Source organism: Neofelis nebulosa, chromosome 12 (assembly GCF_028018385.1).
Source record: "Neofelis nebulosa isolate mNeoNeb1 chromosome 12, mNeoNeb1.pri, whole genome shotgun sequence".
Classification (NCBI taxonomy): domain Eukaryota; kingdom Metazoa; phylum Chordata; class Mammalia; order Carnivora; family Felidae; genus Neofelis; species Neofelis nebulosa.
In genome coordinates, this window is record NC_080793.1 from 72,150,145 (window position 1) to 72,176,418 (window position 26,274).

A 26,274-nucleotide genomic window follows, 5' to 3' on the forward strand; every position below is an offset into this window, starting at 1 on the left:
GCTACCATACTACTCACTATCTTCGTTTCAGGCTGAAATCCTTAGTAATTAATGAATGAAAGGAAGGGATATCAAATACAGGAAGAAACAGGAAGGAGGAGGAAGAGAGTGAAGCTTTAGCTACAAAGAGTGCTACCAGACATATCATGATATCATGTGAGGAAAATTAGATAGTTTTAGAGTGCCAGATTTTCCATCCAGCAAAGCAATCATTTTGTCTATGATCCTGAAAACATACATAATAGCTGATGTGAAAAACTGGAAGTTAATCGTCAGAAATTATTGTGGCTTTGGGTGTCACTCCCACTGCGGTTCTCTCCCTCCTGCTCCCCATGGCCTTCTTGCAAGGAGCTGCAACTAGCAATTTGAAATTTACACACCTTCACAGATGGGTTGCCCCCATCTGTAGCATATCCATAACTTCCCAAGGCAAAGCTGCCATTACTTACAGTATAATCAGTGGCACAGCGGGTGTAAGAGGAGGAGAGACCTAGGTACATATTACTAAGAAGCCTGATGAGTCCAACATACTGATTGCCTCTAACAAGTACTGCCCCAGGAAATTTAAAACAGCACATTTCAATGTGCATGGCACACATCTTCTACACCCACGGTGGTTTTTGATTGGACAGATCAACAACAGCCCAGCCTGCATTTTCTCTCCAGCTTCCTCCATACTCTGGCTAGATCAGTTACGGCACAGAGCCCAGCATAAGCTCTGTCTTCCGAATCTTCAGCCGGTCACTTACACAACTACCTGCATCCCCAAATTCCCAGGGCTTCCCCCTTCCCCCAAACTTCAAGTTGGTAACTGTAAGAAAAAAAAATTATTAAACATGCTGTATATTAGTATTCTTATCCGACACCATGGTGTTTTGAAACTAATCCATCAGCTAATGAAGAGCAGGAAAGTCTTATTTTATAATTTTGTTTTATTAGAATCTGTGCTTTGGGGGTGGGAGATTTTCATAAGAAACTTGATACCAAGCACAATCAAATTGCTAACTGTTCCACTCTCTCCCAAAATATTCAAAGTGTGGTTTTCAGTCAGTGTCTCCATCTCATGAACACTGTTCTCAAAGGTGCTAGGTCTGTAAAAATCTTAACATCTCTGGATTTCCTCAACTGCAAAACAAAACACATGAGTTAACCTCTAAAGCAATGTTTCTCAAATTTTAACATGCAAATGAATCACCTGAACATCCTTCTAAAATACAGATTTTAAATCAGTAAGTTTAGAGTGGGCCTGACATTCTGCAGTCCTAACAAGCTTCCGGATGCTGCTAATAACTGTTGGTCCAGGGACCACATTCTAAGAGCAAGATGATGAAGTACTGGTTCTCAAACTTGGCTACAAATTGGATCACCTAGGAAGAAAAGCTAACAATGACCGGTGCCACCCCCAGGACCTGTTTTAATTGAATGGTTGTGTTTGAGGATGAGTTTTTTAAGTTCCCCCGGGTGATTATAATGTACAGCAAAGTTTGAGAACCTCTGCTCTCTTCCTTAAAAGTTTAAAATCATGACCTTTCTTTTTCTTTTTTTTTTTTTTTCAACGTTTTTTATTTATTTTTGGGACAGAGAGAGACAGAGCATGAACGGGGGAGGGGCAGAGAGAGAGGGAGACACAGAATCGGAAACAGGCTCCAGGCTCCGAGCCATCAGCCCAGAGCCCGACGCGGGGCTCGAACTCACGGACTGCGAGATCGTGACCTGGCTGAAGTCGGACGCTCAACCAACTGCGCCACCCAGGCGCCCCAAGACCTTTATTTTTCAATCACATTACATTTATACAGTGAAATTCCTCATAGCTATTATCTCATGACAACCCAGAGAGATAAGCAAGGCAAACACTATTAACTTTGATTTACAAATGAGATAACCAACCACCCAAGAATCAGGTGACTTGATTAATGGCATACAGCTAATAGCAGACCTTCTGCTACTGGAACTCAGTTTTCCTGATACCCAACCTGTGTTTTCCCCAGACTGCTTCATACTAGCTTGTACATACCAATAATGACAAGCAAAGAAAGAAAAAGATGGCAGCTTTTCTGCCCCAAATTCCACTAAGAATGATATGAATGGCAATATAACAGAGAAATGCGTGCAACTAGTAAAACAATCAAAGGTATAATTGGTGGAGGAGCTACTTGGTTGCTCTGGATGCACAATAAGGCTGCTAAGGTTATGTCAGCAGGACCAGTCGTTACATGTCAAGTGAGCACAGCAAGATGGATTAACTAACTCAGTACTCGGAACACAACAAAATGTACTGGCGGGCGGGGAGGGGGTGTGCCATAACTCATCCTGGGCAAGAGACCAGACAGTCTGCCATCTGATGAAACTAATAACTCATTAGAACTTATTGAGATAGGCATCCCACCTCTACACATTTGCAAAACCTACACAGAAACAAAACAAACTTAAGAGTTCTGATATCAGAACTAAGACAAATGTAGAAATTAAGGAAGAGGTGGAAAGAAAAATAATGACATATTTAAACCTTACTATGGATCAGCCATTTGTATGAATTTTCATGAAAGGTAAGTTTTATTATTCCCATTTTACAGAGAGAAAAGTGACTCACAGAGTCCTTTACACCAAATTACACACTTCAAAGTCAAAGCTGAGTTTAAGCCTAAATCTGTCTGATCTCAACTCCCCGTGTCTGTTCAGCTATTTCTCACTGATTCCTACACACACATTAAACAATCCTCAGGTTAACTACCATTCTTCCCCAAATCTTCATCTTGTCTATACAGCAGGAATAAAATGCTATTATAATGTCACAGCTCTTTGCTCCATCCCTCTGAAGGAAATTATTTATGGGTAGATAAGCTGGCCAAAACAAAAACAAAAACAAAAAACATCCACTGACTTTTTTGCCTTTTGGTTTTGCAAAGGTGAAGCCCAAATTCTTTTCAACAACAGAAGTTGCAAAATAGCAGCCTAAGGTCAGATCCAGCGTGCAGACGTGTCTAGTTAAAATATATAGTACTGATCTTCATAGTGTTTTTAAAATTTTAGAATTTAACAAACCAAAAAGCAACAACACTTAAATACATTAACACTTGGAAATATGGATTTCTGGTGTGTTTCAAAAATGCTGGGAGGGTTGGGAACACCAGCACCATGCTCTCTTATAGTATAATGAGCACAGCTGAAGTATGTGCTCTCCATTTGCCATGGTCCCATCTTTCCCTGTTCACTAATTGTGTCAGATGACAATTGTCATCACACTTAAGATGACACTATTAAAGGCTGAATAATAAAACATACACCAAGAGGTCTACCCATTTATTTCAAGAAAAACTGAGGATAGCATACTTTTTCTTCTATCTAGCCCATATCATCCATTTACATTTAACAGGTTTCAAAGATATCTGAGTTTGTAAATCCTGCCCTTCAGGAATAGGTGGGTTGAGAAAACTAGATACTAAACTCTTCTACCTAATAATATAAAAGGCCTTCTTAAACGGAGGTAGTGTTGCATTGAGAATGAGGTTATGGATTTACTGGGGCATGAACTGGAGCCTAGAGGTAAATAGAAAAAAAAATTAATTTTTAAACGCTTTTATTTATTTATTTTTAGAGAGAGAAAGAAAGAGCGTGAACAGGAGAGGAACAGAGAGAGAGAAGAGACAGGATCCCAAGCAGGCTATGCTCTGTCAGCATGCAGCCCGCAATGGGGCTCAATCTCATGAACCGTAAGATCATGACCTGAACCAAAATGAAGAGTTGGATACTTAACCAACGGAGCCACCCAGGAGACCCTAAATAGAAAATTTTTTATTGTTCCTTTTTCTTTGCAGCTCAAGAGAAAGTTGGGTGTCACAGTGCTGAACAGGAGAATCCTAGCCAAAGGACTCACCTTGTTAAGATAAAGATGGCCACTGGGTTGGCAAAGGAGAAGCAAAACCAGGCACAGGCACTCTATGGAGGAATATGGCTTATAACTCTAGGAGTTATAATATGCACAGTCTGGTTTAAAATTTTTTCTGTGTTGTAATTTTCTAAGTAATCTGCAGTCCTTCAGCAGAGTTTGTAAAATGTTGGAATCTACATTTGTGCTACAGAGAATCAGATGCAGGGTGTGTGTTCACATACAGAACAGAATCAGAAGGGAATATGGCAGCAGCCTGGAGAACCTTGCCACAAGACTCCCAAATGGGACTTGAGAGAGCCAGAACAAAGTCTGAGGCGGCAGGCATCCCCCAAAATAGGATTTGGAGAATATGTATGTGATCTTCGGGAATTCCCAGATTCGTAGGGGATAAAAACCTAAAGACAAGCCTTCCTGTGGTTATATTGGGTGTGACTGTGAGGAGCTATACTATTTCAATGCATCTCAACGTACCAGGAATTTCAATTTCAATGCAAAGGGAAATGTGGCCCTAACACCTAGGGAACTTGGGAAAACTGGTTTACTAATGAAGATAGTGAACAGTAAAACCTGTTCAATGCAACACTGCCTCCATTTAAGAAGGCCCTTTACATTATTAGGTAGAAGAGTTTAGCATCTAGTTTTCTCAACCCACCTATTCCTGAAGAGCAGGATTTACAAACATTTCTATGGAATTCCTCCAACCCTGCTGATGTAGAAAACAATTCATAATAAATAAAAAGGAATAAAAATAATGAATAACATTAGATGTAGCTATGCCTTCTTAACAGGTTTTAAAATTTTTTCCAGACACATAATCAAAATACCCAAAAACTGAAAAGCAAATCAGTGTTTATGGGGTAAAAGTGTGCCTAGAGTTCCGAGTAAACATTTGAACCTATACAGATCATATGATTCATTTATCTTTGGCCCCTATATATCCAGCGCCCAGATGTTTCACACATAATAGGAATTCTTCATTTTAAATGAAAAAAGGTTTTAAAGAGTCTGAGGAAGAGATTTGAAAGTTAAGTTAGCCATTCACAAAACAATAATCAGGAGAATTCTGACATGTCATGAAATGTCCCCATATTTCTGAAATGTACCCAACAAGTCACAATTACCATTAGATGAAATGTGGGTGCTGGGCGATAAGTTTTTCATCGGCTGAAAATTTAGCACTCATACTAGGTACTTCTTTGTCCCACACAATCCTCAGTAACCCTAGGATGCAAATATTATTCCACTTATCAACTATTACATGATAAAGACCGTTGTGCCCTTCTGTGTTCAAAATACAAATGTTGTATTTGCAACACCAAGAGCAAACCATGGAGAAAAGATACAAAAGGTAGAAAACAGCTATTCGTGACCCATTACTAAAGAAATCAAAAGATCTGTTCCTCCTACTTGTTTGCTTTTTTGGAAGACTCATACTGGTCAAAGCAATAATTATTGATAAATGAGCTTCAAAGTCATCCTTTGGCACAACAGATCAAGAATAACATCTGTGTAAATGTAATATCACAACATAAACACTCAAAGCCACAGAGAAGAAAATAATGCTGTTTGGTTTGGTTTCATTTAGGGGAGCTTATTATATATTTTTTTGAACAAGCCGTTCTCTCTATAAAACTCAGCTAGCAAATCTGCCTTGCCTATTATCATTGTGAGGATAATGTAGCAAACAGATGGAGGGTTTCATACAATTTGTTGAACTAAATTTAACAGGTTTGGCTGTGAGTGTTAACTTATTTTTATATTCTATTTGTGCTATGTTTGTAAGAGATGCACACACATGAATAAAAACAGAAAATCTGTACACACAGTACAGCTGGTTTGATAATGTTTTCATTTTAGCATCACATACTCCTAATTAGAAGGCTTTATATTTGGCCACCAAGAAATGCTGGCTGCAGGGCTGCTTGTATGGCATTCACATGACAAGAAAATCTTCATCAATACTGTAGGAACATTTGAATCCTTTCTCCACCTATGATACCACGTGTGAAAGGGACTAGGACAGATTCATTAAATTAATAATGACCTACTAAATAAAAGAACAATTGAGTAGTACACCACAAAATTTAATAGGTGGAGTTCATTTGGCCCAGAGGCCCAAGCAGGAATGTGTCTATGACAGATAAAACATGGAGCACTATGTCAAAAATATGAGCCAAGAAAATTGAGTGTCATTAAATGTTAAAGGATAGCAAGAATCTTCAAAGTTCAGCTCAACTTTACAATTCAAACTCTACTGTTAAGGAGGCTTTCATTTTATCAACACAAGGAACCAATTGGAACATAATTGAGAAACCATTTAGGCAATATCCTTCTAAAATTGGTTATTAACTCCAGTTGCCCTGTGATCATATTTCTTAATTCATCGAAATAGCAAGATGGAAACTATAAAAGTAATATATGTGATAGTACCTAGAAATGAAGAGTGCTGGTCCTCAGAAACCTCTCCTCTATACTGAAAAGCAAACCGTGGGTCCATACACAGGAAGATAGAGGCACATTCATATACACACCAAAATAGATCCAAGCAAGGAAAAAATGGCAAGGCACAGCTCCACATTCAGAATCTTAGATTCAACCAAGGAAAAAATGGCAAGGCACAGCTCCACATTCAGAATCTTAGATTCTCCAGAAATATGAAATATGATATGTAGATGTCTGACTAAAGAAAAGGCCTTTTAAACTTCTTTAAATCAAATGGTCCTTTATTTAAGCGGGCTTCGCCCTCTAGTAAATTGCAGTGTATTTGGATGTTTGAAGGAATTTCTACAATTAGGAAACAGGGCCTGAGCCCCACTTGCCCTCAATTAAAGTCCCCACTCTCCTTGTCAAAGCTTCCCAGTGCCTCCTCCTCTTACGCTTCACAGAGCAAAGAGAGGTGAAAGAGTCACTGATTTTAATTGTACCAGCCTTTCCCCAGGCACAAGCCTTAGCAAGACTTTTATTTAAAAGAGATACAACACCATCTCATTCACCTGGCATGTTCTCTTAAGCGATATCTGCTTGAATAAAAATAGTATCTGAACAACGTTAAATTAATGGTATGGATCAGATATGAACCACCTAAAGTCTATGCTCCCTAAAGTTGATTGGAACTTAAATATTTTAGCAGTTTCTGAAGCAAACCAGTATCTGTTACAAAGTAAAGAAAGTGTTTAAAAAAATAACCACAGATGTAGTGATGATGCATGGACAGGAGATAGAGAGAAAACAAAATATAGCCTGAAAATAAAACAAAATAGAAACTTACTCAATAAATTCATCATTATAGCCATAAAAAAAAAAACCTAGTACATTCCATCAAGCTTATATCTGTCTCTGTAGAGTAAGAATATACCCTTCCGTCAATCAATGGCCAGTATCCTCACTTTATGAAGTATAAAACTCCCAGAACGTTATTTTTAAGGTATTTAAGTTGGCAATCTTTGTTTCATTAGTTATAATGAATAATAAATATTATTATAAGTGTTATAATAAATAACACTTTTGTTGAATTAGCATCTGTTTAGAGACCAAGATTTTTTACTGAAATCAAGTTCAATCAGCATGTTAACCTTCGATGATGTTTTTGTTGAGATTTCCTCTATGTAATATTACAAGTATTTTATATTTTTAAAATTCTCTTCTAAAAAAATACCTTCCTAACAACCATTGTTCTTCAAATCAATGTTAGTACCAAAAATAAAAGACCTTCACTGTCCATATCCTTCATTTTTCTCCCTAGTTCTGACTAAGAATCCTTAGGAGGGATTTTCTTTTTTTATTGTTGTTTAATTCTCAGAATTTCTTTAATTGTTCAATTTTCTAAAATATTCTTTATGCCTTTAAGTCTCTGATTCTGTCTTCAGACATTAAAGACTTCAGGTGCTTTTTTCCTAACTTGTACCTTGCTCAGTATTGGGCACGGTGGGAAAATAAAAAAGACAGAATCCATCATTCCTGTCCTGTATTTTATTTTATTTTATTTTATTTTATTTTATTTTATTTTATTTTATTTTATTTTATTCTTATTGAAGTATAATTGGCATACAACATCCTATTAGTTTCAGGTGTACATCACAGGGATTCAGTATTTTTATATATTATAAAGTGATCCCCACAATAAGTCTAGTTACCATCTGTCACCATACAAAGTTATTACAATATTATTGACTACAGTACCTATGCTGTACATTGCTTCTCCATGACTTATTTATTTTATAACTGGAAATCCATGCCTCTTTATCCCTTTCCTATTTTGCCCACACCCCAATCCCTATGTTTTGAAAGCTTACTATTAGAGACCCAAAATATTTGGAACCCTTTGAAAATTTTATTTCTAGCTGAAGACACAAGACATATGGAGAAATGATAGCAAAATGTTTGTCATCAACTTCATGTGTAGCATAGATTGAGCATATTACAGAAATTCCTAGAAGAAAAACACAACTTCTCAGTCTCTCTTTTGAAACCCGTATTTCCAAATGCCATCTAGATAAAACATAGGTCAAATTCAGCATGTTCCAAAAAAATAATAATTTCTACTACTTTCTATTATTGTGTCAGTTTTCTATAATAGTAATCATTCTAATTGTAATTCACCAGTTCAGTTTTCTACAAGCAGCCCTTAAGACTGTCGCTCTCATTCTCCATATCCCATCTATGTTTGATTCTAGCTTCTAAATACTTCTCAATTCTGTCCCTACTGCCTCTCTCCTGTTCCCACAGTGACTGCTTCAGTGAAGGAAACAATTTTATCTCATTTGGACCATTGCTTCCATTCCCTAATGCATTACACTTCCTGCCTATTCACTACCAGAAGAATCTTTCTAAAATATACATCTCAACAAAAAACAGCCCACTGATGTTTCCTTCTGGATTAAATGTTAAGTGTAAGTCCCCTCCCCCCCCTTTTTTTTTTCATTTCAGCCCCTAGGATCTGTCTCAGTGGGACCACAGCCTTCCTTTTCAGCCCTGCCCCAGCCTCCATTCACTTGCACCCTAACTCCAGTCTCATGGACATTCCCTGAACACCTCAAGCTTTTTCACACTCCAAGCCTCTACTCATTCTGCTACTTTTGTCAATAATGCCCTTTCCTCATTTGCCCCGAATGCCTGCCAGACCCAGTTCTTGTGAGAAACCTTTCACAAATCTTGGGGAATCAGTCCCCCCACCTTGCTTATCTTCCAAAATACTGTGTTCTCATGTCTCTATTACAGAATTTTCACACATATTTAAATATGTAAATATTTAATAATTTAGTAAATAATTTAAGTAAATGATTTACTTACTTTTTAAAGTTTATTTATTTATTTTGAGAGGAGAGGGGCAGAGAGAAAGGAGAGAGAGAATCCCAAGCAGGTTCCGCATTGTCAGCACAGAGGCTGTCACAGGGCTCAGTCTCACAAACTGTGAGATCATGACCTGAGCCAAGATCAAGAGTCAGACACTTAACTGTCTGAGCCACCCAGGTGCTCCTAAATAATTTATTCATATAACTATCTCTTGCACCCCTGAAATACATAAAGTTTGGACATTCATCTTTAAGTCACCAGTATCTACCACTGTGTTTGGCATAGTAGCTAGCCAACAAATGTTGAATAAATATGTTAGAGAGGGCACTTATAGAGGAAGTGGAACTTCAAGCTTTGCCTGAAGAAATGAAATACATAGCCTGTTGAAGAGTCCACAAATACTCAGGCCTCATCAGAATGAACCCTATTATAAGAAATAGTTCATCCAAAGTCTTTTCTATGTACCAGCCTAAAATATCAGTGCTTTGCTGGGTTGATTATAAATAATTTTCTTCCTCTGAATAACAGCCAGTCATCATATATATCAGATAGGAAGAGAACTGAATTCCTCACAGATCATTATATCTGTTACCAAGTAGAAATTATCCTTCAAATGCTCCATCTATAACCTTACCAACTACAGAAAGAAACCACTGGATTTACACAACTTTCATCAAAGAGTAAACTAATATAACACTCAGAAGAGCCAAAGGAGCTTGGACGGACAAAAAGGAAGACAGGTGAGTATGTGGCATATTTCTCATTTTCCTGAGAATTCAAAGAACATGCTTTTACTAATTAATTTACTTTTGACCAGTTGAACACCATCTCTATTTCACCTAAGCTCTTTCAAGACACACAACTTGGGGTGGGGGTGGGGACTGGAGAGAAAATATTTCATAATTAGACAATGCAATGAATATTTTGGGGGTGGCTGTGGGCATTTGTTGCAATGATATATAAGTACAGATATTAATCTTATATAGGTAACAAAGGTTTGATTTTCATGTTTGTACCCTAAAAAGTTGTGCTCTTGGTCATTGAGTTTTCACCTCTAAAGTATATTTGGAACTTGAGCAGAGATTCTATGTATCTTTTCTATCTCAAATCTCTAATTTTACCTAGATCAATGGACCTCTTGGGGTCCCAGAGACTACAGGAAAATCTGTCAAGTCAAAACTACTTTCATATTAATAACAAGATGCCTGTACACTGGTATTTTCCATAGTAACACTGCAACAGACTAAATGTAGTAGCAGATATAAAAATCCAGATGTCTTTGTGCCAGACATTAGAGATTTGTAAAAGTAACTCCACTTTCTCTAAATATTCTTGTTTTGGAAACAGTTATTTTGCATAAAAATGTTATTTATGGGGTGCCTAGGTGGCTCAGATGGTTAAGCATACAACTCGATTTTGGCTTAGGTCATGACTGCACTATTCACGAGTTCAAGCCCCATGTCAGGCTCTGTGCTGATGGTGAAGAGCCTGCTTGGGATTCTCTTTCCCTCTCTCTCTGCCCCTCATGCGCTATCTCTCTCTCTCTCTCTCTCTCTCTCTCTCTCTCAAAATAAATAAATAAACTCAAAAATAAAAATTAAAAAAGATGTTATTTATGATAGTGTATAACAGGTTTGGTTTTTAATGAATTAGAGTAAATTTTCTTAAAATTATCAGCTTTTTTTTTTAATTTGACAGAGCATGAGAGAGCAGGGGAGAGGGGTAGATAGAGAATTTTTTTAAGCTAAAGGAGTTTGTTTTTTTAATGTTTATTTATTTATCTTGAAAGAGAAAGAGAGAGAGCATGGGGGAGGGCCAGAGAGAGAATCCAAGCAGGCTCTACACTGTCAGCAAAGAGCCTGATGATGGGCTCAAACTCACAAACCATGAGATCATGACACCTGAGCCAAATTCAAGAGTCGGATGCTTAACCGACTGAGCCACCCAGGTGCCTAGAAAGAGAGAAAATCTTACGCAGGCTCCACACTCAGTGCAGAGCCTGAAGTGGGGCTCGATCCCACAGTCCTGAGATCATGACCTGAACCGAAATCATGAGTTGGATGCTCAACTGACTGAGCCACCCAGATGCTCCTAAAATTATCAGCTTTAATTTCTAATATGGTACTGATAGCTATAAGCCACATAAACACAAGATCTCCAGGATCCTCAGTAATTTTTAAGAGTGTTAAAGCATCTTCAGATTCAAAAAATTGAAAACTGCTGATTTAGATAAAACATTGAGCTAATCAGTGGTAAAACTGGCAGCTCTGGTATCCAAGCCAAACTATTCAAATTACTCCTGAAATACCGTCAACGGAGTTTCTTAAAAGACCTGATCTCAGGATTTGACTCTTCCACTAACTTACTGGCTAACTTCTATGATATCAATTAGTTGTTTGTGTTTCCATTTTTTTTTATCTGTAAAATGAACTAATACTTATGGAATGTTACCAAGTAACCAGGATTATTCTAAATGCTTCATAGGTACTAATAACTTAATCCTCACAGCAACCCTATGAAGAATGTACTACTTTACTATCCCCATTGTACACAGAATAAAATGGAAGCAGAGGAAGATAAAATAATTTATCCAAGGTCATACACTTGAGAAGCTTTAGAACTGGGGTTTGCACCCCTATAATATGGGTTATTAGACCTCTTTAAGCACTATGTAATATGACAGTTTCCCAAACACTACAAGTCATATACACTGAATGTTCATCTCCTTTCGCTTTGTACAATCTGCACCCCTAGGCTGTTTGTCTTTTAGTTTTGACTTAAGCTCCTTCTTGTAAATTCTTTCTCTAATACTATTTTCCAAACATGGGCCATTGGGTATATACAAATAAGATCATCACATTACTCCAGACGTTTATGCTAAGTCTCCCAATTTGTAAAATTCCAAACAGACCAAATAAAACAAGTCTATGCACTGAATATGACTCATAGGCTATCAGTGTGCAAACTCTAATACAACAGGAACTAATTCTTTCACTTCATGAAATATTACAGTATCATACTTTATGTGATTTTTAACCAAAAGTGTTGGAGAAATTATGTGATTATAAAAAGAAGTAACAATACTATAACTACCACTTCACAGAATGAAACTACTTGAACAGACAGGAACTATCCAGAGAACATATTATTTACAATACTGACTTACCAAATCCATGGAAAAGCTGAATGCTAAGTGGCTGGAAAAGTACAAAGAGAAAGTGGCAGAAGGAAGGAAAAGCAGATCATACCAATCCCCAACTCAAAAAAGCCACCCCAGTGGCTTCCAAGTGTAGCTGGAATAAAATCCAAACTCCCAATCACAGTCTTCAAGACCCTGCACAATCTTCCCCTAATCTCTGCACTGTGGCATGCAGGCTTCTTCTCTGTTTTTTCAGTATGTTACAGTTGACCTCTGACCAATGTAGGGGTCAGGGGCACTGACCCCTTGTGCAGTTGAAAATCCACATACAAGTTTTGACTCAACCAAAACTTAACTACTAATAGCCTACTGTTGATGGGGAGGCTTATGTTAACATGAAGAGTCAATTAACATGTATTTTGTATACTATGTGTATTATAAGATGACAAGAAAGTAAGATAGAGAAAAGAAAAGGTTATTAAGAAAGTCATAAGGAAGGGGCACCTGGGTGGCTCAGTCAGTTAAGCATCTGACTCTTCATTTCAGTTCAGGTGATGATCTCATGGTTAGTGAGTTCAAGCCCTGCATTGGGTTCTGTGCTGACAGCACGCAGGCTGCTTGGGATTCTCTCTCTCTACCCCTCCCCTGCTTGCTTTCTATCCTATCTCTCTCAAAATAAATAAAAAATAAACTTAAAAAAAAGAAAATCATAAGAAAGAGAAAATACATTTATAATATTATGCCGCATTTATTGAAAGAAATCGACATATAAGTGGTTCCCCATAGTTCAAACCCATGTGTTCAAGGTTAACTGTTAATCCTACTTCGTGGTCTCTGGATTATGGTTCCCTCTGCCTTGGAGTTCTCTTTTTTCCAAATCTTCAGCTTAAAGTCATTTCCTTAAAAAGGCCTCCCCAGACTACTCTATAAAATTAGTCCTGCCAGTCCCATTCCCCACATTACAATACTCTTCTCATTATTTTTTAGAATTGATGTGTAATAGCTATAAAATGTCTTGTATGTTTATTGGTTTACCTATTTATCTTATGTCTTCTCCCACCATACAGTACACAAACATCAGAGAACCTACCTGTCTTCTATTTCCAACAATGCCTAACATCTAGAAAGCACTTAATAAATATTGTTGAATAAATAAAAGACTCTAAATATGTACTGGTTGTGCATCATCAGGTTCATATACGTACAGAACCATTGTAGAAAGATATTGTCCATCCCTCTAGGATTAATTTCTTTCTTCTTATTGCTCAAAGTAAGGTGAGTTACTGCAGCCAGTTTCCCTGGAACATTAGAAAAATTAGCTAGAGAGATGAGATACTGAGAGACAAGGTCTAATAGATACTCTGACTGAACTCAGTTGAAAGCCTTTAGATGCATTATTGATTATGCAGCCATTCAGCCTCTTGCTGTTTGCACATCAGCATTTGCATCAAGGAATCAACTCTAGTTGGATCTATCTAAAACCATCCGAACAGAAGTCATTTATTCCAGCAATTAAAAACAAATACAGTCGTGAGGTTCCTGCAAAAAATAAAAGAATATTTATTAAGTACACTATCTTAAGGAGTTCTATTAAATTGTATTCTTGAGTGATCCTTAGATATATAGCACATTAATTAATATTGGGCCACCTTTTATTAGGAATTGATGTTTCTCATGCATGTCAGTGCACAGTAGATAATTTGAACGAAAATATGTTGGCTAAAGAAAGAGTGAGCTAATAGCAGCTTTTGATCTGGGAAATTTGCCAATCTTGATAGCATCAAATGTGCATAGTATATTAAAGAAAGTTCTTATCTCTCTGTATTTAACTTCTTTATTAAGAACTTTCCCATACAATCTGTAGACAGATTTGACCAAAGAAATAAGATAGTAAAATGTCTTCTTCACTTTTAAACTCACAAATAGACCTTCTACCCTGAAGGATTAACTTTCCTGGCCATTTGATGATGCATAATATCTCTTTGAAAGTAAATGTTTCTGAGATAACTCTACAGGGTGTGAGTCTTACAGCTCACTAGAGTATACTTTCTAAAGTATACGTTTTATAAAGACAACCTTCAAGAAAACATTGTATGACCTTAGATTTGCCCATACACTAGAGATCCACTACCACCGGTCTACAGTACCTACTCTATGAAAGAAATTACATCTTCTACTTCTTAATGACTGACTCCAGAAACCTTTATTTCATCTACTTCCTTGTGCTCATAACCAACTACCTATCTTCTTTAAACTGCTGAGATCCAGCACATTCCAACTCTTCATTGACCCTCATTCCAAGTTTTCGCTGATCCTCCCAAGCTCATTTTTGGCTTCCAGATCTGCCCTTTAACCTTGTAACAATTTTTAGAGGTGGGATATGGCAAACAAATATCAATAAAGTACAAGGAAATGATCACTCCTGTACACAAGAAAGTCTCTATCTATATTTGGGTTTTATGTCATTTATATTTCAGAGTAGTATTCTGAAGTTTAAATAGCACAGTTACATTCATTCATTGATTTTATCATACTGTGATAATGACTAGACAGTTGTATTAGGTGTATTAGTCAAAGTTCTCCAGAGAAATAGAACCAGTACTGTGTGTGTGAGTGTATGTGTTTGTTTGTGTGTGTGTGTGTGTGTGTGTGTGTGTGTGTGTGTGTAAGAGAGAGACAGACAGAGACAGAGATTTTTAAAAATTGGCTCACACAATTATGGAGGCTGGCAAGTCCAAAATCTTCAGGGCTGGAAAACTAGGAAAAAGTTGATGCTGTAGTCCCAAGCCTAAATGCAATCTGGAGGCAGAGTTCCTTCTTCTTTGGGGGACCTCAATCTTTTCCCTTACTTTTAACTGTTGGGATAAGGCCCACCCACATTATGGAGGGTAATCTGCTTTACTCAAAGTTTATTGATTTCAATGGTAGTCACATCTTAAAAAATGCCTTCATGGTCAACATTAACATGGGTGTTTAACCAAAAACAGGGTACCATGGCCTACCCAAGTTGACACATAAAATTAATCATTGCAATGTTATTAGTTAATTAATATTATTCAGCACTAAAAAAAACAAGCTATCAAGCCACGAAAAGACATGGAAGAAACTTCAGTGCATATTACTAATTAGTATTATTATTAATTTAATATTATTGCAAGTGTACAGATAAGGAGATAAGTTTTGTAAGACTTAATCTAACCAAAGTAATCAGCTACCACATATTGGCCCTCACACTAGAAACCAGATGTTTTTACTCCTCATCACATGCACATTCCACCAGTTATATTACCTCTTACACTACTGCAGTAGCTTTCAATTTTTGTGGAAGTAAGTTTTAAATTACCTCCAATGAGAGACCCAGAATCCAAACAATATTTAGCTCTGACTTCATGGCCAAAACTTCAAACCTGCCCAATGTCAAGAGCATAAAACTCCCTTTGAGGGGGTGAATGCTGACACATATAATATGAGCCTTCAAGGGTAGACTAAGACATCAATTTTAGAATGTCACTCCAGAGAGTACTTCAGAATTCACAAAAGCTACTTCACCTTTCAACATGAATTTCCAAATTCCAGAAGTATTTCTCAGCACACAGAGCCAGACAGCACAGAACATAAAATTTTACATCAAAAATGAACCCTGAGGTAAAAGACAATGTCAAGAGAATGAATGAGAAGACAAGCCACAGATTGGGAGAAATATTTGCAGACGACACATCTGATAAAAGACTATTATCCAAAGTATACAAAGAACTCTAAAAACTCAACAATAAGAAAACAACCTGATTAAAAAATGGACCAAAGACCATAACCTCACCAAAGAAGATAGCTGATGGAAAATAAACATATGAAAAGATGCCCAACACCACATTGTCATTAGAGAAATACAAATTAAAATAACAATGAGGTAGCACTACACACCTATTAGAAAAGCTTTGACCCAGAACACTGACAACACCAAAGGCTTAGAAGGATGTAGACTAACAGAAATATTCCAGAACCACAACTTTAGCTGTCTGTTTGTAACTAAATGTCTACATGGTCTTTCCACTCAGATTTTGAAACCAACCTTTATATTTAACTTGTCCAGAATCCAACACATGATCTCTTTCCCTGCCAAACCTGGCCCTCATAATGAATGGCACCATCATCCATCTATCTACTCAAGCCTTGAAATTACCCTTGATACCTTTCTTTCTCTTCCACTTTGATACCATGTAACCAATCATAAGGTCTTGCCAATTTTACCTTCTAAATAACTCTTACATTTTTCCCCTTTTTTCCATTTCCAGCGTTGCCTGCCATCTCAGTCCAAACTACCATCATACCTCAACTGGACTATTTCTCTCACTATTCCACTCAAATCCTTTCTGGCCCCCCACCCATTGCAGTCAATCTGAATAAACTTTATAATTGCAAATATAATTGTGTCATTCCTCCCATAGTCAACTATGACTTCCTAATAGATCTTCCTTCAACCTCCAAGACCATGACACTTTACATGGCACTGTCTCTCCTCATAATAGTTCTTTCAATCTTACACTATTTGTGTGATTATTTTATTAACACCTAAATAGAATCCATATATGCTCTTTGACCACCATAATACACCAAGTATACATGGATTCAAAAAAAAATTCAATGTATATTCTTAAATAAATATATACATATTTAATAGAATGAGACTTCTAAGAAATATTAATCTTACATCTTGATTCCCTCCCAAATGGTCTAATATTGCAGAAATTGAAAGTCCAAATAGTTTCTAAGGTCTCTTCTTGTTTATCTAATCTGTGTTTCTAAAGGCTACTGTAAACAGCAAAGAAAACACCCCCCTCCCCCACCACAGGGAAAGTGTATATGAAAGCTCTCAAGAGGACGGAAAGGGACCCTTTGGCTGATGATGAAGACACAGAGCTATATGTATTTACACAAGAGAGAAGAAAAAAATGTGAGGACATGCAAGCCACATCCCCTGAAGAATTCAAAGAGAACTTCATAAAATATGAGCTTGGTTTGAGAATAAACCCAGTGAGGAAGGAAGTGACTTTCTAGGATTTTAAACAGGGAAAGCAAGAAATAGAACAATCCAAAAGAATTACAATAAGAGCAACAAGAAGGCAGGCCACTGCTTCAAGAAAGTCTAAATGAAGGATTCCCCATATTCAGAGCCATTAAGAACTAGATTGGCAGACTTTCAAGGGATCAAAAATTTGGCAGGATAGGAGAAGGAGGATTTGCCAGATTAATATACCAACCACTGACAAGAAATCTGTCTATGTTAATTAAGCATATTTATATACATATATGTTAACAGTTCTTGTCCCATATATCAGATAATCCCAGGGCAGCTAGGAGAGGAGAATATAACAGTCCTATAATATTCAATAATATAATGATATCTGGATAGTATATTAGTACACCAATATGAGTTTTTCATTTATAACCAAGTAGATACTAAAGCATAAACAGCTTTGTTTTTTAAGAACTTTTAGATAAAAAGACCTAAAAATATAGCAAACGTAGATGTTACCACATGAAATAGGGTCCCTTCATCAATTAAATAAGATTTAATATTCCTCTGAAGTAGAATACATAAAGTTAGGATTTTTCTTTTTGAAAAGTAAGGTATGGAGAAATCTGGGTAAAAGTGTCCAACTGAGAGTACACATTTCCCCTTCCTTCTTCTCCAGAACCTCTTAAAACTATTTTGAAGGAATAAAAGAGGTGTAAATCTATAATAGAGAATTATATTCTCTAAAGTTTGAGGGAGTAAATTTTCAACAAATACCTAAGATAGAAAAGAAATAAAAGAATGTCAATAACTGAAATAGAAAGGAGAAATTTACAGACTAGAATATTTGTGAAGAGAATTTCAGTCATTGAGGGAGTAGAATCTTGGAGTTACTGTGAAATACAAATCAGCCAATGAGTGGATGGGGTTTGGAAGTGGGCTGAAAAACTAGGGTTAATAAAAGGTCTCTCTATATGAATGATCAACCCCTCACTCTCTTCTCGTACACCCTCAATCAGGAATAGCTTCCCACCCACTCATTTTAGAGTTAAGACTACTGGTTGACTAGGTCTACCTGTACACACGGAACTCAGAGGGCCTACCTACTTTCTCATTCTAATATATGAACAGATACCCATACATTAGAGGTCATTTGAAGAAAACTAACTACATGAAAAATAAATACCAAAGTGAACAAATAGAAAAACTGAACCTGAAGGAAACTGATTTAAAAAAAAAATTAATCTCTCATAGATAATACTCACAAATGTTCAAGAAGACATGTGAGCTAAAAAGAAAAACAGAATGCAATGAAAAAAGGAAAAATCAGAAAATGAGAAAATGGTCTAAAAAATTAAAAGCATGATTGAAAAAAAATTAAAAGCTGAGGAATTCTTCCAGAATGTGGAACAAAAGATAGAAATAAACATATAGAGAGAATCAATCTAAAAAGTCAAACATGTGACGAATAGGAATTCTAGCGAGAACAGAGAAAACAAAGGAAAGATTATTAGCAAAATAGTAATAAATGAAAATTGCCCAAAACTGAAGACGTAAAAATTCAAAAGGATCTAACAGACATTAACAGAGGATCCATGCTTAAACACAACTTTATGAAATTTCAAAACAAAAAGGAGAGAGAAATCTAACATCTGAGAAACAGAGAGGACAAACAAAACACAGCACCTACAAAGGAACAAGAGTCAGGCTACTGTCAGAGTTCTCATTAGAAGTAGCAGCGAGAAGACAGTTGGGTAAGATTTTCAAAATACCAAAAGAAAGTTTTTCAATCCTAAAAAACTACACCCTGACAAATTTTCAGATAAATGTAAAAAGAAAACAAATCAATTTTTGACATAAGGCCTCAGAAAGTTTACTTATATTCTGTAGAAGTTGCTTAAAGCTATCTTCCAGCAAAATATGAGTGAAAACCAAGAAAGATGATGTAAGACACAAAGAACAAACAACAAACCAAAAAAATACATGAAAAGAAATCCCAGGGTGACAACCTACAAAGCAATCTGTGCAAATTATAACCAGAATCATTTGGATCCAGGAATATCTTCAAGACAAAAAAAAAGGTATGGATTATAATCATTAGAAAAAGTAAACAAATAGCTATAAATCATCATAGGAATAAGAAAGTAAGCATTTATTTCTTAAGGGGGAAGATGGCAATCATACATCCTGGGTGGGGGGGAATGTATGGGAAAGAAATGGCCTAATATAAAACAAAGTAAAATAAAATATAATAATTGAGCAACTGATGGAGTCTATGAAAGAGGTCTCTTCAATTTTATTCTTCATGTTAAGTGATAACATCGAAACTAGTGGACTGAAATGTAATCATAGCACATATTGGCTCTCCAATGAATAACACTTATATAATAGAGAGCAATACATGTAATGGTCAAGGGAACCATGGCAGAATACAAAATGGCCACAATTCTCCACCTTTCTCTATAAGCACACTACTATAACATAACTTTCTAGCAATTCCCAACAACAAGTGAAGTCTATTTCCTTTACTCTTGAATGTGGGCCAATTATGTGACTTCTTTTGCCAATAGAAAGCAGCAAAAGTGACAGTGTGCCATTTCCAAGCCTAGGCCTCATGACACCTGGCCTGCTTCTGCTCTCTCTTTCAGAACCTTACCAGCAGTCATCTGAGCAAAACCAGACTACCACTGGGTGATGAGATACACATGGCTACTCTTCCCCTTTGCCCCAACCAATATCCATCTAACCTGCAGAAGCAGAGTTACCTCAGTGCCTACAGATGCTGGAGCAAACCAGCCAAACCCCAAAGAACTACTCAGTTAAGGCCAGACCAGATTTTTGGCCCATAGAATCATGAGCTAAAGAAATGGTGCTGTTTTAAGTCACTGAAATTTTGGTGTGATTTGGTACATAACAAAAGCTAACTCAAAGGGGTGTGTGGTGACTTAGTCAGTTAAACATCTGATTCTTGATCCCAGCTCAGGTCTTGATCTCAGTGTCATTAGTTTAAGCCTTGTGTTGGCCTCCATCCTGGCCATGGAGCCTACCTTAAAAAAAAAAAAAAAAAAAGAAGACAGAAATGCACTGAGCAAGACTATACTAATATAAATCATGACCACCACTTTTAGTTAGTTAACTTGCCAACATCTCAGTTCCCATACCTATAAAATATTTTGGGGGGACTAATTTATATGTGTAAAGAAATCTGAGCTATTGTATACAAAGCAATTAGAACGGTGCCTGGCACACTGTAAGCAATCAATTAGCTATTATTATTTAAAACAGACAAAATTTGAATGGTATTTATTAATTTCTAACATCTAGAGTTATGCACAAACACAGACAACTTAACAACAGCTATAGAATGGTATAAAATGTTAACAGTCTTGTGAAAAATGCAGCCTTCAGAGGCTGGGAGGTAGAAAAAGGAAGGAACAGGTGGAAGGAAGGGTAGGGGGTTAATATATTCATCATATAAAGTGATGAGTCTAGAGGCACTGTCTAAAACTAAAAACAAAGAAATACAACTAAAATAAGTAGAGGTTATATGAAAATGTATCTTTATAAAGGTAAAAAAATGAGAAATTGAATAGTGATATAATTTTCAAAAATTAAGAAAATGGGGAGAAATAAAGGTGGGAGATGGCATCCTCATATATCCTCAGATATCAGCTATTATCTGTCATAGCAAGAAGAATGAAAAGTTTAAAGGTGTAAACTCCAGAATTTGTGCTCAATGCATATTTACTTACAGATGTAAAACAAAAAGTCCAGGTTGCCTCTGCAGACTGGGATGGGAAAATGTGGAACAATGAAAATTCTTCTATCCTATTAGTTTTCTTAACAATGTACACATGATTTTGATAATTTTTTTATTTTTTATAAAAGAAGGTACAAAGAAGATTCCCCAAACCATCCATACTTCCTAGCTTTAGGTTTACAAAATATAATGTTTTTCAAAATCACAGTCTGGTAAAATTTTATAATATTCATAACCTAAAAGGTTGAAAACCTTCAGGAAAGCAACTTAAAAAATTTCTTAATAAATGACTTACATCTTTGTTTGCTGGGGATTCAGAAAGTTAAAATTCTGGATCCTAAGTGAGGTGCATTTCATGCTCAAAACTAAAAGAGAGGAAGACCCTCTCCTCTACTGCATGCTTACTTTATTGCCCCTCATTTCCTAGAAACTGTGTCATTTCTCTCCTCCCACTGGAGCCTACTTCTGTAGTATCTCCTATGTCCCATTGCTACCCCTGCCACACTACCCTTCCTCTGAAGCATAGCAAAAAGAGCATCACCTTGGAAGAAGATATCTGAGTTTAGTCCCAGCTCTGATACTTCTGCTCTATGTGGCTATGGTAAGGCTACTTCTCCTAACAGAAAAGCAATGCCTCCCTGACTCACTGTCTTTCAGAATTACATTGAATTGTATATAGTATTTGGATGTACATATAGAGAACAAGTGATGCACCACTTTGCACACAGTAATTATTTAATAAATAGGCATTTCCAGGTTACAGAAGGACAATGAAGAAGATGCAGTAACATAATCAGAACAAAAATTTTCCTTTACCTCCTGGGATCCCAAGTTCCTTTTAAGCCAGGAACATAGGAAGATTCTGGAACTCTTCATGCTGTAGTCACCAGCACCACATTGGCCTTTGCAAATCCTCTCCAAAGGCGACCCATGGACAGCTTTATCTCTGCAACAAAGTTCACATGTGGAGATGTAAAAGGTTGACTTTTTCCAAAACATTTCTGAAATCATTCCTCAGAAGGGTAAAAAGTACTGGGACATATAACATTTACTTTAAAATAGGTTCATGGGCAGAAATTTACTTAATTTTTGTATAGTAAAAGAAATGGGCAAAGATCTCAAATGCAAGAACAGAGAAAACATTACTTGCCCAGCCTGTTTGGAACAGTGGTTGACTGCCAAAACAGAGACCCTCTGGTCCTTAAAAAAAGGGGTTCTTAGGGGATTGTGGTTGCAAAATCACTAATTACATCATTATGTGGGGGAAAAAAAATCTACAAATTTATAATTACTAAAGTACCTGGAAAAAATACCACATACTTAATAATGGCCTGGGTGTTATAATTTGGACACTTCTAAAGCCCACTTCCCAGGGCTGCTAGGTAAGAACAGTCATGATTTTAACACATTTTGCTGTAGGTTCTTATAGAAGTTCTATACTCAAAATGAAGTCAATAAGCTACTACTTTGAAAATCATTCCTTAGAGGTCTGTGTTTTTTCCAAAGATTCTATCACAGACCCTGACATACAACTTATTCCCCATGAACCATTCAGATTTGCAAACAATGTTACCAATCACAATTTATCTTGTCTTCCCTAGCCATGACATGTCTTTATGTTCTTTTATCTCAGACTAAAGCAGTGACAAGAAATTTCCATTAAAGGGATATTTTATTTTCACTTTTCAGTCTTTTCAGAAAAAAAAAAAAGATGTTACCTCCCACAGAAATGCACAGTATTATCATTTGCCATTAAAAAAAAACAATCTGTTATTATTCAAGAGCAAATGATGCATGTGGGAGAAATAATTGTAGAAATGCCATGTTTTCTCTCAAAAAGATTAAGTACAGGTAAAGGAATACTAAGAATGCTGCTTTGGCAAATACACGTGCCTGAAGTGAGCTCCTCATCCCACAATAGGAAAGGCAAATTCAAACCCTTTCAGTTCCATGCATCAAAACACATTTAAAAAGAAATAGAAAAAACACTGGAAACCCAAGGAGTAATGATGAGTGAAATACAAAAGTATTATCATTTTGTCTGAATTATTCAATATTTGAATATTTGAACTTAAATATGAATGAGGGAGGCAGGAATTCCAGAATGGTGAAGTGAGGAGCTCAGATGACACACTCCTCAGCAAGCAACAAACTAGTGAAAATTATATAAAGTCTCTGGAAATTGTCCTAAGGGCATAAATCAAACACAGAAATATCAATTCAAGAAAATATATTAAATCTTGGTAAGAACACCAAGAGTCTGTGGGGTTTGGGCCTTGACACATTCCATTATGTATACATTATGCACCACCCCCTCTCCAGGATACAGAAGGGTCTACTCCAGACATGTGTGGCCAAGAAGACAGACTCCTTCTCCCCCAGCACCCAATATGGGGCTAAAATTTCAGCCAAAGCAGGGTGCTCACGCCTCAGCCCTTTGTTAAAGAAGTTCTTTTCTGGGTGGCATAGCTGAGAGGACCAGGTCACTCTTCTACCAACTGGCTCCACTCGGGGTGGAAACTCTACCCTAGGAGAAGTAAGCCAAGAATACTAGGGCCCCAGCTACCCCACCCCAGATCACTCATATGACAGATACTCCATGCAATAATACCAAGGGTTACTACCCCTCTTCACTTAAGAGAGGTTCAGGGGAAGGGGTCACTCTAGAAAAGCAGGTCCCTGCCCCTAGTTCCAGGGCAGTAACTCTGGGGTTCTGGCCAGCTAGAAAGGCAGGACATAAAGGCAAAGAGCTCTACAACCCTGCTTGGAGGGACTCACTTTATTTGGAACAAGTAGAGAACTCCATTTCTAAGGGTGTGGCTATGTTTCAATAAGGCTTTATTTACAAAAACAGGGATTTTAATTAAAGTTCAAACTAAATGTTGAAATATAAACTTGTACATAAATGGTCACAGAAGCAACATTTATAAAAGCCAAAAGGAAACAACCCAAATGTCCATCTGATGATGGATAATGTGGTATATCCATACAACTGAATATTATACAACAGTAAAAAGAAAAGTACTGATACATGCTACAACATTGATGAACCTGGAAAACATTATGCTAAGTTAAAAGAATCCAGGCATTATTAAAGGTCACACATTGTATAATTCCCTTTATATTAAATGTCCAAAAGAAGCAAATCTATGGAAACATAAAGTAGATTAGTGGTTACTTAAGGATGGTGGGAGGAGATGTGAAGGAATGGCAAGTGACTGCTAATGAGTACAGGATTTCTTTAAGGGGAGAAAAAAATATTCTAAAATTTTATTCTGGTGACTGCTGTACAATTCTATGAATATATAACAATAAGTTGTATTGTTTAAATGGGTCAATTTTATGATTTATGAGTTGTATCTCATAAACTTATTTTTTTAAAAAGAATCTATACTGACCCAAGGTCATATTCTCATCATTACTTTTTAAACTGCTCTTTTCTTGTAACTTATTTCTTTCTTCTAGAAGTGAAATATACATAATTTTTATTTAATTGATAAAGCTGATTAGTAGAGTTTTTTAAGTATAAATAGATTCACTAAAAACAAAACATGTGAATAGGGAAGAGTGGGAAAAGGTTAGGGGTGAGAGATAGATTTTCTTCCTAATGTAAGGCTGCAAGATCCCACCCACCCTCACTCCCACTGCTACTATGGTCTAAAGCTGTTCTAGGGACCCACTACCAGCCCAATAAAGCCTAAAAAGAAGTATAAAACTGTACACAGGCATACTAACCATCTCTGCAGACCCCTAGCTGTCCAGCCCACTTTATGTAGCCTGATTATCCTGACACACTGATCTCTCCCAACATTTCAGGAGCCCTTTGCCTGCCCCTAGAAGGTCACCTATCTTCTATAACATGCTTAAGCCTATTATTTTCCATAGGTCAGTTGGATGTGGTTTCCCCAGGTTCACTCCAGCCTAGGAACATAAAAGTACCATGGGAAAACCAAATTTGTAAATTTATGAATGTTGACTATCAGATGCACTTTGGAGCATTAATATAGTATCCTTTACATTAAACATGGGATTTCTACATATAATGTTAAATATGTGTGCCCTATTTTGACCTGTAACTATTTTATTTGCTTTGACTCTGTCATGGGGGCAAACATAGAAAGACTCTACTTACACTTTTCAAAACCTGCATTTGTCACAAGCACTGAGTTGCTCTTGCAGAAGCTTTATTATTCAACACATTAAGTAATGAATCTGAGAAAAATTAGAGTTCATTGTGTTGAAAATAAAATAAATGAATACTTATGTGTTAATAGCTTTAATATCTATTAAAGTCTGCTAGAATGATGTTTTTCACTAAAAATAGTTTGTTCAAATACATTTCACCAAGGAATATTTTGATATTCTAGTACTGTATTTAACTAAGATTCTCTATGACGGTATTTTTTAATCACTTGAATTTACAACACCCAAAACACAATTTGGAAAAAATCCTCTGGTAACCACTTTGTGCACTTGAATTAGCCTTATAAACAGGAAGCCACATTTTATCATGAGCAAAAATCTCTGAATATAAGGAAGAGTGGTTTTGGTTTCTCATGTCAACCTCTCTATGTTTAATTAACTTCCAAACTTCACTGAATGCATTTGTTTTCATTCCTCCCATTTATTTTTATATCTCTTAAAGCACACCTATGATCTTAGGTTTAAAGAGGCAGGAGAAGACTTGGAAATAACAGTTAATGAAAACTTTTAAAGTAGGCATACCAATGGAGGGGAAAAATGAAGTCTTGTCTAGACCCAGTCAGCTCTGTTTGACCTAGTTAGAGTTAAATGATATGTCAATGGGAAATTCAAAGTAAGCAAACTACCCAAAGTTCTGCAAAAGGTAGCTCTGATGACTTGAGAAGAATGACATCTGATCCTTCTAAAGAAAACACATTTCTCATGGCTGTCAGCGTACTAACAAGGAAGAGAAGGGAATAAGCTAAAGCATAAATATTACTATTCCTAGAGGATGTCCTTCAAGAAAGGAAGGCTTTGTCTTGGCTGTGTTTATATAAATCTTTGGAATATCTGACCAAAAAAATTCACATAAATGCAAGTCACAGCCAATGAAGTAGAAACTAGTTCAATATGTCCAAACACAAACTCCAGGCAACCACAGAAAAAAAAATATCATGTTCTCTTGGAGCTTCCATAGTAAATAAATAATGAAGATG

The 26,274-nt window shown here is 36.5% G+C and overlaps 1 long non-coding RNA gene across 1 annotated transcript; it reads right to left on the reverse strand.

The window, feature by feature from the left end:
- Nucleotides 1-912: 912 nt before the first annotated feature.
- Nucleotides 913-22,035, reverse strand: LOC131492017 (uncharacterized). Its single transcript, XR_009251779.1, has 2 exons — nt 21,911-22,035; nt 913-1,125 (listed from the first exon to the last, which is right to left on the reverse strand). It is a non-coding gene; the product is annotated as an uncharacterized LOC131492017 (long non-coding RNA).
- Between the last annotated feature and the right edge of the window lie 4,239 nt (nt 22,036-26,274).